The following is a 20,458-nucleotide window of genomic DNA, read 5'->3' on the forward strand; positions in this document are numbered from 1 at the left end:
CTGCCATCCTGAGAACTCCTCGCCCCGGTGCCGGAGCCCTGAGCCCTTCCCTTCCTCCCGAAGCCGCAGCGCTCGCAGGGTCCCACGTTGGCTGTCCCTGCGGGGAGTGCACGGCTTCTGCTGATGGAACGGGCTGGGAACAGTCCTTGTGCATTTTCTATTGGTATCGGGATCAATACTGATTCCTTAGTATTGATAATGTTAATTACCTAGTCTTATTCCATTAAATCTGTTTATATTTCAACCCTCGGGTTTCCTTGGTTTTTCTGTGATTGCCCTTCCCGGGCGGGGAGGGGTCATCCGGTGATAGAAGAATTGTCTAAAGGGTGATAAATTGTTGTGGGGTCCTCAAACCATAATGGATAGCCGCCTTCTTCCATGTCAACACCACAAAGAGGGGCGTGCAACCGTTGCGAGGGATTATAACTGCCTCGTGACCGTTTCAGCCAAACCTGCATGAAATGCCCCCAAGATCGCTTCTGTTACCTTCCACAAACCACACACACAGTGCCCATCGTGCCGTGCTCTGTGATCTGACGCAGAGGGACGGCTTCCTTCCACAGACCTCCAAAGTCTGATATTAGTGCGTTTATCAGTGAAAGCGCCCACAAAATTATCAGCAAGGACAACTCACTGGGCGCTTACTATATTAGACTATAAGACTATTGTAGTCCTTCAAAAAATAATTAAGAAACTTATTTATGGGGTTTTTTTTTCCCCTTTATGAGATTATCTGCTCTAGTCCAAAAGACGATTACAGAACAAAAGCAAATTCTGACATTTGTGTCGATTAATTCAGCGCAACTGGCTGTTTGTCTTGACAGGCTGCAGAAATAGGGTGACAGTTCTCATGGAGTTCATCAAGGGGAAGAATCGCAAAGTCCTGCACCCGGGGAGGAACAACCCCCTGCGCCGCTCCGTGTCAAACAAACCCAGGGAGAACTTCAGACAAAGATTCAAAACCAAATACTCTAACAGCTCACTGCAAAAGCTTATGTGACTCCAGTCTTGGTTGCAAGAAGAAGTTGCCCCAGCACTTAAGTTTCCCGGCACCTCTTGGGTCATCTCGCCTTGTCGGTCAAGACTGCTGGAGCAGCATTTTCCTTTGGGGTTGCTACACACTCATAATTACAGTATTGCCACTGAAAAGCTACGCACTCTTCTAAAATATTCTGTAGGAGGAAATACGTTGAGACAGCTCTATTACGCTGTTAGAGGGACTCACAGATTCCCTTAAAGCAGTCTTAATGAAAGAGTGGAAACAAGCAGTGGCAGGAGGTCAAGAGAATGTCAGACGTGAGGAAGGGGGGAAAAAAAAAAGCTATTAGAAATGTAATACTCAGTCTTTGAATATGAGACAATTCTTCAAATCGCAAGAACTTACCCATTTTCTCTGCAAAACAAATGGAAAAATGCGTTTACTGTTCACCGAACCACGCTCAAAGGACTGACTTATTAATTGTGGGATTTTGATAGCACTTAGGCCTTCTGTGAGCTATTCTAAAGGACCAATTTCATCACACTAAGTCCTCTATCAATTATAATTCCCTTCCAGTGATAATTCGTGATTTTGGATGGGGTATTAGGAGAAATTTCTTCACCAAAAGGGTTGTCATGCATTGGAAGAGGCTGCCCAGGGCAGTGGTGGAGTCGCCATCATCCCTGGAGGGACTGAAAAGCCGGGCAGAGGCGGCGCTGAGGGACGTGGGGTAGCGGCGGTTTGGGCAGTGTTGGGTTGATGGTTGGACTCTATGATCTGAAAAGTCCCTTCCAACCTGGGCAATTCTACGATTCTGAATTAATAAAACCTCCTGCACAGGAAAGAGCTTTAGCATCGCGATTGGGAGTGGCTGCGCTGGGCCTGTGCTCTGGGGCTGTGTTACACGACCCTAAGATGAAACCTCAGGTGTGCAGCTACAGTTGTGCAACAACACGCATGTGGTCCCCAGTAGGACACTGCTCCAGGATAAAGCAGAAGAAATACCAGGAGTTTGGCTTTACTTGCTTACTACTCATATAAACATTCATATTGCAGATAATACCGCAACGTTGAAATGCAAACTAAACAAAAACCACCAAAACCACCCACATAATGCGACTTTCTGAAACCGCTTCTGCAGGTTTTCCCATTCTTGTCATCATTACGGGCCATTAATTCGCGCTAACCAGAGCACGGCCATCGTGTGACTTGCTATTATCTGAAAATATATTCAGCTGCGACGTTAAGCAAACGATCTGGAGAAGATTGACACCCTAAATGATACTACGACGGACTGAGAATGGAATACTTAAAACGCCGACCTTACTTGCGGGCCCCTTCAGCGGCATTAAAAATCCTGGAGCATCACAGAGTCATGGAATCGTTCAGGTTGGAAAAGACCTTTAAGATCGCTGAGTCCAGCTGTAAAGCTAACACTGCCAAGTCCACCACTAAACCATGTCCCAGCCACTTTTTGCATCACAGATACTATAAACTGCAATTGCTGCTGGGAAGAGAAGAACATCTACTTTGGAGGTCAGCGACGAGCGGTGTTCCCCAGGGGTCAGTACTGGGTCCAGTCCTCTTCCATAGATTCATCGATGACCTGGATGAAGGGACAAGAGCGCACCCTCAGCAAGTTCTCCGATGACACAAAGCTGACACACCGGAAGTCCGTGCCGCCATACGGAGAGACCCGGACAGGCTGGAGATTTGGGCAAAGAGGAACCTTACGATATTCAACAAGGGCAAGTGCAGGGTGCTGCACCTGGGACGAATAACCCCCCGCACCAGGACAGGTTGGGGGTGACCTGCTGGAGAGCAGCTCAGTGGGAAGAGACCTGAGAGTCCTGGTGGACAACGGGATGACCATGAGCCAGCAATGTGCCCTCGTGGCCAAGAATGCCAATGGCATCCTGGGGGGCATCAAGAAGAGCGTGGCCAGCAGGTGGAGGGAGGTCATCCTCCCCCTCTGCTCTGCCCTGGGGAGGCCGCACCTGGAGCACTGGGTCCAGTTCTGGGCTCCCCGGGTCAAGAGGGACGGGGAACGGCTGGAGAGGGGACAGCAAAGGGCTACCAAGATGCTGAGGGGACTGCAACACCTCCCTGATGGAGAAAGGCCGAGGGATTTGGGTGTCTTCAGGCTGGAAAAAAGATGGCTGAGGGGGGACCTTATCGACGCTTATAAATACTGAAAGGGGCGGTGTCAGGAGGATGGGGCCAGGATCTTTTCAGTGGTGCCCAGCGACAGGACAAGAGGTAACGGGCACAAACTTGACCACGGGAAGCTCCACCTCAACATGAGGAGGAACTTCTTTACCCTGAGGGTGGCAGAGCCCTGGCACAGGCTGCCCAGAGAGGTGGGGGAGTCTCCGTCTCCGGAGACATCCCGAACCCGCCTGGATGCGTTCCTGTGCCACCTGCTCTGGGTGACCCTGCTCTGGCCGGGGGGATGGACTAGAAGATCTCCAGAGGGCCCTTCCAACCCTCCGATTCTATAATTCTCCCAGTGCCATCCGCTGCCTCTACTTAGAAAGCATTTCTCAGCAATTCCCAGCGTCCCCTTAAAGCGTCAGCACGGCGTCCGTGCCACGTGAGTTACAACCTCAAACCAAACAGCCCTGTCCGGCGGCCAAGCGCGCATGGGAACCCACCGAGATGAACATAAGGATCGGCTGTAGGAGATGCTGCGGATGACTCAGGTTGGAGCGCTCTTCGCTTTGAGTCACTGTTGAATCAACGTCGGATTGTGATAGTAGGTGTCACGGTGCTGCCTGCTCAACAAGAAACCATTACGCATCAGCCCTTCTCTCTCGCATTACTGAAAGAGGGAAAAGTGGGATTTTTATGAAGCGAAACACCAAGTAATGAAGTGTCCACCTACTACTAATAGGCATTTGCTACGGGAAGATGTTCCACACGAAGTGTTACCAACTCCACTGTTTCGACTCTTTAACCAGCCCAAAATGTTTTACAATTGATGACAGCTAATGACACTTATAACAAGGCTGGCAGACAATAATTTCATTACAAATCCCATGCCACCACCGTTCCCACCATTCAAAGTCTAACAAGCATAAAATTGCACGCTCGGTACGTACGCAGGCAGGTATGTCATTACTCTGACAAAGAGATGATAGTATTTGTAGACAGTGCATTAACAAAAGAATAATATTCAGATGAAAATCACCTTTTGGTTCAACGTGAAGAAAGCGGGCTGCATAGAAAAAGATGTCTCTTTTTCCACAGAAATATTCCGTTCTTCCCAAACTTCCCTTCTTCCCAGTAGCTGATGGAAGCTTAGTCACTGAGCAATGGATCTCAGTGCAATGGTTGTAAAGCTAATAACTCTCCTCCGTCCCAACTCCGACTTGGGAGCTGACATCAACATAACATCAAGTTTTGGGGGTTTTTTTTGGTTTGGTTTGGGTTTTTTTTATGCAATTCCTTTCATCTTTACACACTGCAAAATAAATCAAGTTACCCCTGTGTGGGTGGCCAAAATTTAGTCCTTAAGAACAAGGAGGCTGCTTTAAACCGTTTTAGCAAGGCTTTAAATAAATGTCTTTGCCTAAAAGGGAAGAAAATTTCCTACGCTTACACTGCGGTCCTGCGCATTTGCATTTGAGGAATTTATGGGAACGTTCCGATTCGTTTAGTATTGATGCATTTGAACAACTCACTTGTTGCTGGCACTGACAGGGGTATATTTGAGAAAAAAAAAAAAAAAAATCAGTCCAGGGGGATGGAAAGGCTCTCCTGCGATCCAATGAAGCGCGCTTTATCAGCGGATCCCTGCGACGCATCGCTGAGAGCCATTTCGTTAGCCACCGGGAAGTCTCTCCTGCTGAACACCGGCAGCACTACGTTCCTGCTCTCCCTCTCAATTGCTGTTGCATCCCTCCAGAGCACGCACCCCCGCCTTTATCTCTGAGCATTTCTGAGGAGGCAGTATCTAGAGAGAACCACTGTTGGGGCTGGAAAGGGTATGAGGTAGAAGCGAAGCACCTTCCTCTGAACGTCAGGTGCACACCTCGCTTTGGGACCCGGCCCAGGCACGACCAGCCCAGAGACAAGCAAAGATTTTGACTATAAGCCAGATGACTGCTTAGTTTGTACCACTCCACGTCTTCCTTTTCTGCTTAAGGAAAACCACGTAATAACGTCTTTATCAAAGCAGCACCCCAAATTCCTACTCGCTTTGCCCCACAACGCTCTACTGCCGCCATGAAGAGAGAATCCACCGCCCGCAGAGAGCGCGGCAGGCAAGGCAGGGCGGAGGACAACCGGCAAAACGCACGCAACATGTTATTAGGACTCCGCTTTTCCAACGCAAGCGCAACATTCGGGCTTTATTCGGCGGTTCCCCATCACCTCTACCCTCTGTTGGGGCTGAAATCGGCAGGAGAGCTGGGAGAAGAAAACAAAAAGCCCGTCTTGGTCCTGTGCGGCACAAAGTAATGAAACGCTATCACAAAGCCAAGCATTCTTGCCCAGCACGCAGCAGTTTCCAAAGAGACTTATAAACCCCTCTGCGTCAAGATTAACGCCTTTTTTCTTTTTTTTTTTTTTTTTTAAATTGCAATTGTTGAGAACAATCGTGCAATGCTTACGGTGTGTTCCGTTCCTCCTGGCTCACGATTTCTTCTATGAGCTTGAAGCAGGATCTCTCTCTCTCTCTCACACCACCTTCCCTGGTTAATGCAGCAAATCAGAAAGCTGCAGGTGCCGCAAAAAGCTGAAATCTGTAGGAAAAACTCCTGGCTGAGCACACGTGTCAGGGGATGCCAGCTCAACCAGCACAGCAGTAAGAAACAAGCTCCTTGTAAACATGGACATAGGGCAGATACGAATACCGGCACCACACTGTCCCCTACCCAGAAGTCTAAAATTAGACTTATAAAAGTGCAAGGGGAGCCTTTGTGATAATTGCGCACTCATCTTATTTTCTCCTCGACTGCCAAATGCTTTAGCCCAAAACCGCAGAGGGTTGGCGAATACCTTCTAGCAATTGTCCCGGGATGGCCGGAATGAAAACCTCTTCGGTTCTCCTACACGCGGCACTTTGCCGTTTGCCTCAGACCAGCCCGACATCAAAAAGTCCTTTAAAATTGTTGCGTTTAAGTGCATCTCACCACCTAACTGCACCGTACCATGAAGCGACGGAGTATTTCCCTTGATTAACGTAAGGCTATAGAGACCGTTTCATGATCCAGTGTGCTGCTTGTTAATCGGCCCATGCTACAAGTGGAACGTATTGCATGGCCTTTATCAGCATTCTTAATTTGCCCTAATAACTGAGATGGTGCTCAAGAAGAATATTGGTGCCGCAGATACAAAATCCTTGCAGCAAGGCTGCTGCAGGAGGCAAAGATGTGCATGGAAGCAATTTGATCCAAATGGAGCTTGCTGGAGACATATATACACCCACGAACACGCACACCGGCACTGTTCAACGCCTTTGTCGGTGACATGGACAGTGGGATCAAGAGCAGCCTCAGTGAGTTTGCTGATGACACCAAGCTGTGTGTCATGGTCGACGTGCTGGAGGGAGGGGATGCCATCCAGAGGGGCCTGGACAGGCTGGAGAGGTGGAGAAGTTCAACCAGGCCAAGTGCAGGGTCCTGCACCTGGGTCATGGCAACCCCAAGCACAAATCCAGGCTGGGAGGAGAACGGCTGGAGAGCAGCCCTGAGGAGAAGGACTTGGGGGTGTTGGTGGGTGAGAAGCTCCACACGAGCCGACAACGTGCGCTGGCAGCCCAGAAAGCCCCCCCCATCCCGGGCTGCATCCCCAGCAGCGTGGGCAGCAGGGCGAGGGGGGGGATTCCACCCCTCTGCTCCGCTCGGGGGAGACGCCCCCGCAGTGCTGCCTCCAGCGCTGGGGCACCAACAGCAGAAGGACACGGAGCTGTGGGAGCGGGGCCGGAGGAGGCCCCGGAGATGCTGGGAGGGCTGGAGCCCCTCTGCTGGGAGGACAGGCTGAGAGAGCTGGGGGGTTCAGCCTGGAGAAGGCTCCGGGGAGACCTTGGAGCCCCTTCCAGTCCCTAAAGGGGCTCCAGGAGAGATGGGGAGGGACTCTGGATCAGGGAGGGGAGCCATGGACGAGGGGGAAGGGTTTTACACTGAAAGATTTAGGCGAGATATTAGGAGGAAATTCCTCCCTGTGAGGGGGGTGAGCCCCTGGCCCAGGTTGCCCAGAGAAGCTGTGGCTGCCCCATCCCTGGAGGGGTTCAAGGCCAGGTTGGAGGGGGCTTGGGGCAACCTGGGCTGGTGGGAGGTGTCCCTGCCCAGGGCAGGGGGTGGCACTGGGTGATCTTTAAGGTCCCTCCTAACTCTAACCCTTCTATGATATATTAGTTTGAAAAATTTATGAAGGCAATTAACACACACTTCAGACATCCATACAAACTAAAAACCTTCAAGAAGGTAGTTAATGTTCCCCCACGGGTGGCGTGCGTGAATTTCGTCCCAGCTTACACTGCATTTGTCACTGGCCAAAGCATGTTGAAACGCTAAGACGCCTCCTTTGAAGGACAAAGAGGATGCCAAAAGTTAATCTAGACTGACATTTTTGTTCGAAACACGAAAGACACAGCAGAGTGGGGAAATAAAAGAAACTAGCATGTGAAGTGTCACTTTGACCTTTGTAGATAAAGGATTCAGAAGCATTTGGGGGAGGGGAAAAAAAAAAAAAAATCAAGCTCCTCAAAGGCTGTGACAAACTGAGCGTCAGAAGTTACCACCGCTCCCTTCAGAAATAAATGTTAAATATTTAATTAGACGATAATCTGCTTAAAAGGCTATTCTTTTCCTTTTTGAAATACGAATCCCATGCAAATGACCCCCCTACCACAGAAGAGGCGACAGGTCTGTATCACAGTTAATTCCTGACCACTAAGCATCCCTCAGATACAATGCTGATTTTTCGGCTTTGCAGCTGAAGAGCAGATTTAAGAGGGGTTTTTCTGTGGGTTTTTTTATTTTTTTATTTTTTTTCTTTCTTCCTACACAAGAAGACTCGAGTGCTCTGACAAGACAGATGGACAGACATTTGGCAAGATCTGCTGCCTTCCACAGAAAGGGAACGAGCCTCTCTAATCACACGAGCATCTGCTCTAGAGGAGACAAAACCCAACGCTGGCTAGAAAAGCAACTCACTCTTGGCCCCTAGAGAGCCCCTCGTGTGCGAAATGCTCCTGCTCCTCCAAAAAGGACTGAAGTGGAGAGAGACGTCGGTAAAAGTCGAGATTGCCAGATGATAAGTCCGTTTGCGTCCTGCCAATGTGACAAGATGGCAACGGGGTCCTACCAACAACGTCAAAAACTGGAGGGAGGAAAAAATTAAAATAAAATAAATTACTGAAATGCAAAATTTACTCCAGAGCAGCCAAAAAAAGACCGGTCTCAAATCCGACTTTATCACGCAGGAGATACGTGTTGTCTCTAGTCTGCCAGAGCTTTGCTTACTACCAGAATTAAAAACGACGAGAGGAGCGGGAAGAGGATTTGAAAAAGAAAGAAAGGCAAAACAAAACCTGCGGTTTAGGTTTTGTTGGGGGCTTTGTTGTGGTTTTTTGTTTTGTTTTGTTTGTTTGGGTGTTTTTTTAAACTATTTCAAATTGGATTATAAAATTCCATAATGTCTTCTTGCTGCTGGTGTGCACAATACGCACCACAGGAGCCGCCAGGGAAGGAAGACTATTTACGAGGGCCAATTAACTCTGGGTTTGTGGCTTATCTTGATTTCTGCAGCAGAGGACGGCAGCCTCTCCGCGATGAGGTAGTTTGTCTTTACGACCCGAGCGGTAATAAACAAATAAAAAAGCTTCCATCTCAGAACAGGGCTAAGAAACACCGACTGAAACCCGCTTGATCGCCACCCTTCGCAGGAGCACGGGATGGATTCAAGCGGTTAATTAATCGCCCGCCATCTACAGTAGCTGTTTCTGCAGAGCTCTGGTGTAGCTAAAAGGGATTTATTTTATTATTTCCCCACCACCACCAGAGAAATTCCTTAAATGAGAGCGCTTGGAGACAAAGTATTTATAGAAATGAGAAGCGCGCTGCTGAACGTCGGCAGTGAATGTTTAATCAGTGCTCAGTGAGCCTGTCTGAACGTGGTTTACAAGTGTTTGTATCCAAATACAGGCTTATTCTTTCACTTATTTTTTTTTTTTTTAAACGCGACATAGTTCTTCTCTTTATTTGAGGTCAAGCCAGCGCCTCAGAAAAGAGATGGAGAGGGCCTCTCACTTAACATCCCCCGGTTACATCATGCCCCACCTGGTTCTTCTAGAAATTAGCTGTAGGTACACCTTAAAGCTGTTTATGTTGTGCGTAAATAAGTACATCTAAGTCATCTCCGTTAAACACCTTATTCCAGTTAAATCGGAAGAGGTAGTCAACACCACCAAAAAGAAAAATAAAAAAAATAATCCACAACATTAAAAAAAACCAATAATACACAATGATTTCCAATGTCAAGAACTTACCTAATCCAAGGGGAAAATGAGCTGCTGTCTCAGGGCAAGAGCAAGCAGCGCTATAAATATTGAATGAGGGTCTCAACACTCTCATTCTCCCAAAAGACTCTACGGTACGTGGATTGACATGGAAAACAGAAGACGATCTGGAATTGTCCAGCACACAAAGACCACATAAGCACCAGGAAGCTCTATTTTCTCTCCAGCATCTGGCAGGCAAAAGCGAGTCCGGCTCCGCAGGCATCATTATTTAGCAGATTTCCCACCCACAGGGAACTGGCATTCGTTGGGAAACACTCTTTTGCCCGCCATATAACGCACAGCAGGTCTGTCCCACCTCTCGGCCATTAAGTACGCTGCTGTATGGCTCTCATGGTATTTGTAAATTCTCTCCCTTTCCCCATAAATGTTTTATTTCGCTGACAAGGTCTGGTTTTATGCATGGGGAAGATCAACTACGCCTGAACCATTCCTGACAGGTGTTGGTTTTTACCTTCAAAACCTCATGTATCAGAGGAAACCTCTCTGCACCGCTCTTGACGCCATCGCGTAGCCAACGGCAGCACACCAGATCTTACCAGCGGGGTGGTAGAGACCAGCAGGACCCTCTGCCTCCTCCAAGGAGACGTTCAACCTCTCCTGGCTATATTCCACATGGAGATGAGCAGGATCTCAGCACAGAAAACACATGGTCCTGTTGGAGTGGGTCGAAATAGAAGGCCCCCAACATAAGGAGGACATTGGCCTGTTGGAGCAGGTCCAGAGGAGGCCACGGAGATGATCAGAGGGCTGGAGCCCCTCTGCTGTGAGGACAGGCTGAGAGAGCTGGGGGGGTTCAGCCTGAAGAAGAGAAGGCTCCGGGGAGACCTCAGAGCCCCTTCCAGTCCCTAAAGGGGCTCCAGGAGAGATGGGGAGGGACTCTGGAGCAGGGAGGGGAGCCATAGGATGAGGGGGAACGGTTTTACACTGAAAGAGGGGAGATTGAGATGAGATATTAGGAAGAAATTCCGTACTCTGACGGTGGTGAGCCCCTGGCCCAGGTTGCCCAGAGAGGTGGGAGATGCCCCATCCTTGGAGACATTCCAGGTCTGGTTGGACGGGGCTCGGAGCAACCTGGTCTAGTTGAAGATGTCCCTGCCCATGGCAAGGGGCTTGGACAAGATGGTCTTCAAAGGTCCCCCTCCAACCCAAACCATTCTGTGATTCTTTGATCCCAATGCCGAATTAAGGTTTCTCCTTTCCATGGCTTTACAGCGCAACACTTTGTACAGGTGGTGTTGGGGGTTTTTTTTTGAGCACAAACTGCCTGCTGTATTTACGCCACCGCTTTCTTAATCCTCACGCTGGAAAGCAGAAAAGGGAAAAGCGCAGACAACACAACCCCCTTTCCCTCAGAAGTGTTTTAGCACTTCAGAGACTGGCCGTTAAAAGCATACTTCATCATAACCTTCCTCCCCTAATTAAAATAGTGCTAGAGGAATACAAGGGTATGGTTGAACTCAACCGCAAATGCCTCTGGGATTTTTTGACCTTGCAGAAGCTTAGGCTTGGCTCTTGGAAGTGCAAAGTTTTCCAAGCATTACTACTGAAAACATAAAGAATAGTGTTGTTTTTTTTCTGATACCACCTTTAAACGCCGGGCCAGAGAAGTGAAGCGTCAGCATCGCCGGTAATTAAACGCTTTGCAAAGCACTACAAGATGTTCCACTTTGTGAAAAGCGTTATGGAAATCCGAGCTGCTCACTGCTGCGAGATAACAATCAGAAAGCTCCAGCCCCTTTTTGCTCTATTCACGTACAATTCTGTTGTGCTAGTCCAGATAACTCTTAGTTTAGCAGACATTAGGAAATTAAGCTTTTATGCAGGTTTCCAACTATCACAGGTTTCTAACTAAGTTTCCTAAACATTCTCAAGAGTTTTGGCTAACAACAAAACACCCAAACCAGCTGATCACAGAATCATAGAATTGCTGAGGTTGGAAGGGACCTTTAAGATCATTGAGTCCAACCTTTAACCTACCCTGACAAAAGCCACTTCTAAACCATGTCCCTCGGTGCCCCATCTACCCTTTTTTTAAACACCTCCAGGGATGGTGAATCCACCACCTCCCTGGGCAGCCTATTCCAATGTTTAATAACCCTTTCAGTGAAAAAATGTTTCCTAATATCCAATCTAAACCTCCCCTGACATAACTTGAACCCGTTTCCCCTCGTCCTATCACTTGTCACCAGGGAGAAGAGGTCAGCCCCCATCTCCCTACAACCTCCTCTCAGGTAGTTGTAGAGGGTGATGAGGTCTCCCCTCAGCCTCCTCTTCTCCAGGCTAAACAAGCCCAGCTCCCTCAGTCGTTCCTCATGAGGTTTGTCCTCCAGACCCCTCACCAGCTTTGTAGCCCTTCTCTGGACACGCTCCAACGCCTCAATGTCCCTCTTGTAGCGAGGGGCCCAAAACTGAACGCAGTACTCGAGGTGGGGCCTCACCAGTGCCGAGTACAGGGGGATGATCACTTCCCTAGTCCGGCTCACCACGCTATTCCTGATACAGGCTAGGATGCTGTTGGCCTTCTTGGCCACCTGGGCACACTGCTGGCTCATATTCAGCCGGCTGTCAACCAACACCCCCAGGTCCTTTTCTGTCGGGCTGCTTTCCAGCCACTCTGCCCCAGTCCTGTAGCGCTGCATGGGGTTGTTGTGACCCAAGTGCAGGACCCGGCATTTGGCCTTGTTGAATCTCATACCATTGGTCTCAGCCCATCGGTCCAGCCTGTCCAGATCCCTCTGCAGAGCCAACCTACCCTCAAGCAGATCAACACACCCTCCCAGTTTAGTGTCATCTGCGAACTTACTGAGGGTGCATTCGATCCCTTCATCCAGATCATGAATTAATCTTTAACGCTCTGTGGTCTTGGAGGCTCTAAAAAACCACTCCTAACCCTCTCTGCAGAGCAGAAATACGGAGTGCATTAGAAGCGGTGAACAAATGCATAATTGCTGAGATTTAACTGGAGGAAGAACCAGGAACTGAAGCAACACGCGCTCCCCAGGGTCAGAAAAGTAGCAGCGGCAGCAACTTAAAAAAGCCAAACGCAGTGAAGTGCGGGGCGCTCCTTTGGGAATAAGCTTAAGGAATCCTTTGCTGTCTTTTTCTCTCACTTAATTCGTTTGTCCTTGATCCATCTTGCTTTGAAATGAAAATCCAAAGAACGACACAGTACTTCTGCAACAACTGCCAGCGCGAAACTTGTAGGTATATTTTATTCACGGATGGAATATGTGACCTGCAGGTACCACGTCTGACCAGAGCCTCTAAGAACGCATAAACTTTTCCTCTTTCATTAACGCTCTGTAGGGGTGTTCCAAACCTTGTAGGATTGCAGATTTTTAGCAGGATCGCAGATTTTTAACAGACAGTACCAGGGTAGTAATTTTTCTGGTGGTTTATTGAGACGATTTTGTAAAATGAAGTCCATTCTGGTGAATTGATTACCCCAAACTGGAGTAAGGGATGAAAAACAAACTGAATTATTCATGGTTCAATTCCTTTGCGGTACCTAACACGTACACCCTCCCAGGTTTTGGCGAGCGTGCCAGAGAAGCGTGTAAATCCTTTGCACGCAAAGCCCCCAGAAACGCAAGTAAAAATAGAAGGTGGGAAAGAGTCCAAACATCAACCCATTTCGGTCACTGGACGCATGAACTTTTCCTGGAATTTCCGCTGCAGGTTGCTCTAATTGACCTCAGCCGCCTTCTATCCACATCTGGAGCATCTTTCCCAAAGAATTACAATATCCGCACCCAAGATGAGGCAGGTAGGACTGTACATAACACAGTTTCGTGTCACCGCTGACAAAGCGCCCTTGCAACCGTGCCCGTTTGCTCGCCACGAAGCGGCGTTCCCCTTGGAGACCTGCATACGCCGGGGCAAGGTTTGCCCAACGTACCCGGCGGAGAACACAGGAGGGTTTTTTTTAAAAGCCATTTTCTGCACCACGAAACCTACTGACAACTTCCCAAAAACCCACGCTGCCAAACGAAGCAACGCTGTGAGCACAGAAAGCAAATATTAAAACACAAAATGCCAAATCTCATTACCTGATGGCAACAAAATAGGTGTAGATGACCTTAACACAGTATTAGTCTAGGGGACTATTCATCCTGGCTGTGGTGGCTATTGCCTTTTCTAATTGAAGCACTTTGTGTGTTCCAGTTGCTATTTAGGTCAACATCCCGGTTCTCCAAAAATTGCCTTCTTGCTCTAAAGGGAGATTGTTTTCTTTCATATGAACTTAACTGTGGAACGCCCATCCCTGGAAACTGAAGAGACAGTAGTTTCGGAACAGTGGAAACTTTTTTTTTTTTTAAGGGGGATTTTACTGTTATTTTAATTTGTGTGGATGACCAAATAGGAGAACACAGCTCTAACGCCTAAATTAAATATAAAAGGGCCCCTATCGTAATGGAAAGGGGGGAGGCTTAAGCTTTTCTTCCTTCAAAGTGACCTTCAAGTTGAGTGTCGAACCTGTACCACTCTGTGCTGCTTTTTGGGAGTCTCCTGCACTTTCATTACAGAATCGCAGAATTTTCAGAGTTGGAAGGGACTTCTAGAGATCATCTAGTCCCACTCCCCTGCTAAAGCAGGATTGCCCAGAGCACACAGAATCATAGAATCTTCATGGTTGGAAAGGACCTTTGAGTCCAACCATACACACACAAAAAAACCCACCAATCTACTATCTCTGCCACTAGAGCATGCCCTGAAGTGCCAAATCTAGACGTTTCTTAAATACCTCTAGGGACGGGGACTCAACCACCTCCCTGGGCAGGCTGTTCCAGTGCTCCGTCACCCTCACCATAAAGAAGTTTCTTCTCACATTTGATCGGACCTTCCTATGTTCCAGCTTGTGCCCGTTACCCCTCGCCCTGTCCCTGGGAACCACCAAAAAGAGTCTGGCTCCATCTTCCTTAAACCCACCCTTTAGATACTTGTCAACATTAATAAGGTCTCCCCTCAGCCTTCTCTTCTCCAGGCTAAAGAGTCCCAGCTCTCTCAGCCTTCCCTCATAAGGGAGAGGCTGATTAGTGGTTCACTTCAATACAGAGTCCTCAAGGTGATGGAGAATCCATTCAGATTCACAACGCAGTGCCATGGACATACCGAAGAGGCCATCCATCCTGAAATTAAGAGGTTGTGTTCTCTTCCAGAATTGCACTTTGTCAGAAGCACTAGGAGTGTCGAGATTGCAGCGGAGGCAGCAGCTGCAAGGACTGAACACCGAATGGTTCAGCAAATTAGAAAGGGTACCCAATCTCAGCGTAATCTTCATAGAAGCTCCTCTTCTAAACCAGCCAAAAATTGTTGACTGTTTTTCTCCAGAAATTAAGAGTTGCGGATAGAGCAATACAGGCTCGAACACCTAGCCTAGATATAAGGAAGAAATATTTTACGCTGAGGGTGGTGAGACCCTGGCCCAAGTTGCCCAGAGAGGTGGTGGATGCCCCGTCCCTGGAAACATTCCAGGTCAGGTTGGACGGGGCTCTGAGCGACCCTGATCTAGTTGAAGATGTCTCCTGCTCATGGCAGGGGGGTTGGACTAGTTGCTCTTCAAAGGTCCCCTCCAGCCCTACATAAAACAAGTTTACGTACCCCAAGTGCCCAAGGAGAAAGCTAAGGAGATAAAATGAATATAGATCTACCACACCATGCACACCAGCACTCATAAACCAGCTCCGAATGCCAGGCTATTAATAGGTCCCATTCCCATTAGCAGGAATTATATTGTTTATTCTGCCCGTACAAAACCCCATTCATTGACTATATTTCAAACTAACCAGTACCTGGGCATTTCCCTCGAGAATCCGTCCAATTTAACACCTGAGAAGTGCTGGAGTCTCTCTGGTCCAAAATTCAGCATCCCGCCAGGTATCACGCGGAAGTAGTACGTTCTGTTCGACAGCAAACCTGGACCAACGTTCCCCAAAATCCAGAAGTACTGGCCTAGTTAAAGCGCTGTACCTACTTAACAGAAATTAAATCATGCTCGAGACTTCTGCGGAGCTGGTTTCTAACGAAGCAGCGGCCCTCGAGGTGGGAATTTCCTCGTTTAGCTGCAATTCCGTGCAAAAGAATCTGTCCCTTCTCCTTCCCGTTGAGGGACAAGTGGTCGGTGTGGATGGGCGGCTGTAGTCACACCTGGACCTGATGGTGTGAATGGTGACTTGGGTTTTGGGGAGTACTCACAGCACGTAACAGTTTCCCTATTTCTTTCCCACTTTTCCGGTTCTTCTTCCTTCCTGCTTCCCTTGAAGTTATTTAAAAAAAACCAGTGCTCATCCCTCTGCTTTATTTATCTTCGCATCATGTGTCTTGGTAGGGCGACATAAAAAAAAAAAAATGTCCTAAGGGTTATAAAGTGGGAAGTTACTAGCTGAATTAATGATCTGATGCTTGGCGAGGGCTGCTTTTAGAATCAGTACTAAGGGAGATGCCAAGCAACGAGATTTTAGCACTTGTTGCAGGCAACAAAAATCTTCACCTTGCCACCAGCAGACAGAGCCATTCACCATCTTACAGCGCAGCAAGAGAGATTCACTTTTATTTATGGACCCTGGAAGCCGTTTTCCTTCTCATCTTGTTGTGCGTATAACTCTGGGAATTTAGTCAGTGATTCTGTTAGTTTTATGCTACTACAGAAATGAAGAGTTCTCCAGGAGAACATACACAGGCCAGAAACTTGAAGAAAAACTCCAGTGCTTCATCGTTATGGGACAGGGGTGGTAGAAATCATGGTTCTGAACATCTACAATCTGTTAATAAACCAAAAACTGCCCAAAAGTAGAAGTCAATTGCCAAATATCATCCTAACCCCAAAGGGCTGCAAAGGCAGGTCCTACAGGTCTTTCAGGGTTCAGCAAAGCACACAACGGCATTGATCCTGTCTGTTTTCATAGAATGGTTAGAGTTAGAAGGGACCTTAAAGATCGTCCAGTTCCCACCCCCTGCCCTGGGCAGGGACACCTCCCACCAGACCAGGTTGCCCCAAGCCCCGTCCAACCTGGCCTTGAACCCCTCCAGGGATGGGGCAGCCACAGCTTCTCTGGGCAGCCTGGGCCAGGGGCTCACCACCCTCACAGCAAAGGAATTTCTTCCTACTATCATAGAATCACAGAACGGTTGGGGTTAGAAGGCACCTTAAAGATCATCTCGTTCCAATCCCCCCGCCCTGAGCAGGAACAACTCCCACTAGAAGAGGTTGCTCCGTCCAACCTGGCCCTGAACACCTCCAGGGATGGGGCATCCATTCTCTTGGGAAGGAGGTGCCCAGACAACCAAAACAGCCCCAAGAAATAAAAAAAAAAAAAAAAATAATAATAAAAAAGGAAACTTCCATCCTAAAAAACTGCCAACAGCCTCCTGCCGCATCGCGGATTTTGCGCCCTTCATCTCTTGGTTTGGTTTAGAGTTTTACCAGTAATGTGAGTTCAATGCAAGGTTAATTAGCGTCAAGATACCACTGCAGGGGATCATTACCACAGATGCATTAAGTGTCACAATTTTGAACTTACTTTCAGCCCTATTGCCGCCCCCCGACACTGAGCGGCTGCTGCGTATTTTTTAATTGCAATGTAACTTCGACGTTTCACCATTTAGCAGACGCAGAAAGGGTTATCACGAGTCAACAGCTAGATGGCAACATAAACCACAGCCACGGGGAAGGCAAGAAATGCGGAAGAATTTTGAAATGTCTTAAAAAAAAAACAAAACAAAACAAAACAATAATCTGCCGGTCTCAAAACTCCTGACATATCTGAACAGGGTGAAATTTTAGCGGCGGCCTTTTCGAAGGCTGACAGACCGTTTAATTGCCTTGCCAAGGAAGCCAATGAACTGCAGTGGGTGGCCTGAGCTGGGAACAACCGAGCAGCAGCAGAATTTAAAGTCCAAGATTCAGAAGAACGAACAAGACCGGGACAATCAGGAAGAGGAAGGCAGCCTCCAAAAAAAAAATAATCAAAAATACGCCTATCTACGGCATCCCCTTATTGCTTGGTTTGACCGTTATCAATAAAGGGGATGAAATAGTGGAGAAAGCAGAGCCAGGATGCCTCAAGCACACCAACTCCTCCACGTCTGTGCTTGGCAATGACACTAATGTGAATTTTGATAATAGCAAGGTGCCGGAGGACAACTGTACCGTGGCATCGCTACAGCTCGTGGAGAGGGGAGTGCATTACACCCCACCGAAACCTCACCTTACTACCAGCAGTGGTTCAAAAAATTATATTTGTTCGTCGTTTTCAAACCTACAGAGCCTGTAATAAATCACCGTTTGAACGACGCAGCTCATTAAGTCGGCAGGAAACGCGCGGCGTGCAGCATTTCCCAACCTGCTTGTGAACAAGCTAAGCAAACACAAAAAACGCAAGTCACCTTCTAGAAAATGACAGTTATCTCTAAGATCACATCCAGGAGGAAAGAGTTATCCTTAGTTTATCCCCCAAGACCACAGGCAAATCGTCTGCACATCCTCTGTGCTAATTCCCAAAAGTTATATTTCATTTTTATGTCTGCCGTTAACATTTGGTCTCTGCTGTCCACTACTCGTAACTGTTTAGGTGGGACTCGCAAGGTTACAAGGGCTTGTAACAGCTCTGTAGATCTGAAGAACCCGGACTCTAATTCTATTAAAAGGATTAAAACGAAGCAAGAAGACTCACACAAAACAAATCGTTTGACTGCCAGCAAGAAAAATGAAATGTTTCAGATGAAGAGGTCGTAAGAGCTTGAGAAAAATATACTGAGTTTGAGGTCCACAGCGAGATGAGATTACAGAGGAATTAAGTAGCACTGAAGGTGATTTCCTTCCCGAAAGTCATACTCAAGTCCAGAAATACTTTGCACTAACGCGTCATCCTTTGTGAGCACCACAAAGATTTAAGACGGTCAAAGTAAACCAATAGAATTATCCAAAATAACGATTTCCATCCAAAACTCTTCTATGGGAGACACAGCAACCCAGGCACACAAAGAGAAGGCAGAAATTGTGGAGAAAGTCTGAAATTCCACTAACGGTCAGCACCCAACAAAGCCTCCCCTAAACGTCGCACACGCTCAAGACTTCGTGCTCCTTCGGCACACGATCTTCAGACCTACAGCCCTTTATGCGTCGAAGTGCTACTAAAACACTTCTCAAAGCCAACTGATTTCATGTTCTTGGCGGTCTTCTACTTTGGTAAGCAATAATCCCCCCAAGTTTTAAAATGTAGAGGAAAATATCTACCTGTCAAACTAGATGATCCCGAGGAGCAAGGATAAAACTAGGGGACGGACAGAGAAATAAGAATCCAAACTTTTAATATTAGGAACCCAAGTCTTTCACGGCTAGCAGGTTTCCTGAGGATCTCGAGATAATATTTGCTGGATGTGACCTGTAAAAATTTGCACTGAGATGATTTAGAGATCTCAGACTGGAGGACCACTCAGGTGCTTGAGTCCTGCGCATGGCACAGGTATTTATCCCCCTTCCTTGCTCAGATGGAAAAACGCTTGGGTTAATCTTCTGCATTGCAATAACCTTGTTTTACCTTCAAGGCCCGTCTCTTTCGTGCATAGGCAAGCAGAACCCCACGGCGCTATCAAAATAAGTAATAATAGCGTAGCTTGTTAAGGGAGCGAGATGTACTAAATTAGTCTGAAGGCTCGTGTCTCAATGAGGAAAAATGAAGTTACTGCAATTTGAAGATCAAGCAACATCAGACATTTTTCATCACATCTTTAGACACTCAAATGCGTCTCTCGGAAAACCAGGGGCTATTTCACCAAGTACTCTGTCTTAAGGTGAAAAAAAAACAACACCCTTTCTTTGAAGTTTTCATGGATGGAACACTATATCTTCTGAATCGTTTCTGGCAGAGAACCCATTCCTGGTATTACACCGAGCACAAACAGAACGATAGACAAACAAAACCCCAACAGGAAATTAAGGACCTGCACACTTAGGCTTAATAAATGGCTGCACCGCTCCAGTAAATCTAGGTTATTGTTGTAGTTCTAATTGCAGTGAATATCTCCTAAACAACATTTATCTTCTAACAGTATCCTTTGCAAAAAAAAAAAAAAAACAAACCAAACCAAAACAGAAAAGCACTTGGCACAATAATACTACGAACATCTCCCTGTGGTTAAGAGTCAGAGGAGATGACAGCTCAGGGCTAACTAAGCTCAACTCCACAAGATACGGGTGTTGAAAAAGCTGGGGCGGGCGGGGAGCATTCATCCAAAACACAAATCCAACTGCGACCGCCATCCAGTTGACTGTGGGCTCAGCAGAAAGAGGACAACAAGTTGTCCACTCTCGAGGTTAGGAACCTAATGAAATTCAACAAGGGCAAGTGCAGGGTCCTGCACCTGGGGAGGAATAACCCCATACACTGGTTCAGGTTAGGGGCTGACCTGCTGGAGAGCAGCTCTGTAGAGAAAGACCTGGGAGTTCTGGTGGACACCAAGTTGACCACGAGGCAGCAGTGTGCCCTTGTGGCCAAGAAAGCCAGTGGTCTCCTGGGGTGCATTGAAAAGAGCATGGCCAGCAGGTCAAGGGAGGTCATCCTCCCCCTCTGCTCTGCCCTAGTGAGGCCACAGCTGCTGTACTGCGTCCAGTTGTGCATCCCCCCCCCCCCCCCCCCCGTTCAAGAAAGTCAGGGAACTGCTGGAGAGAGTCCAGCAGAGGGCTACAAAAATGATCAAGGGAATGGAGCACCTCTCTGACGAGGAAAGGCTGAGACACCTGGGGCTGTTCAGCCTGGAGAAGACTGAGAGGGGATCCCATCAATGCTGATCAATATCTAACAGGCAGATGGCAAGAGGATGGGGCCAGATTCTTCTCAGTGGTGCCCAGGGACAGAACAAGGGGCAACGGGCACAAGCCGGAACACGGGAAATTCCATCTCAACATGAGGAAAAAACTTCTTTCCTTTGAGGGTGCCAGAGCCCTGGCACTG

At 47.8% G+C, this 20,458-nt stretch overlaps 1 protein-coding gene across 7 annotated transcripts in view; it reads right to left on the reverse strand.

The window, feature by feature from the left end:
- Nucleotides 1–20,458, reverse strand: part of LOC141734947 (leucine-rich repeat and fibronectin type III domain-containing protein 1-like protein) — a 67,608-nt gene that overhangs the window by 27,170 nt on the left and 19,980 nt on the right. Inside the window, exons 2-3 of one of the 7 annotated variants that reach the window (XM_074567313.1) lie at nt 3,634–3,753; nt 2,302–2,585 (exon numbers count right to left, since the gene is read on the reverse strand). The exons of 4 other annotated variants lie outside the window; for them this stretch is intronic. The gene's annotated coding sequence lies outside the window, so the exon portion shown is untranslated. Of the gene's footprint in view, nt 1–2,301; nt 2,586–3,633; nt 3,754–20,458 lie in introns of those variants that run through there. 2 more of the 7 variants (XM_074567314.1, XM_074567315.1) reach the window with 2 other exon arrangements.

Source organism: Larus michahellis, chromosome 26, assembly GCF_964199755.1.
Source record: "Larus michahellis chromosome 26, bLarMic1.1, whole genome shotgun sequence".
Lineage (NCBI taxonomy): Eukaryota > Metazoa > Chordata > Aves > Charadriiformes > Laridae > Larus > Larus michahellis.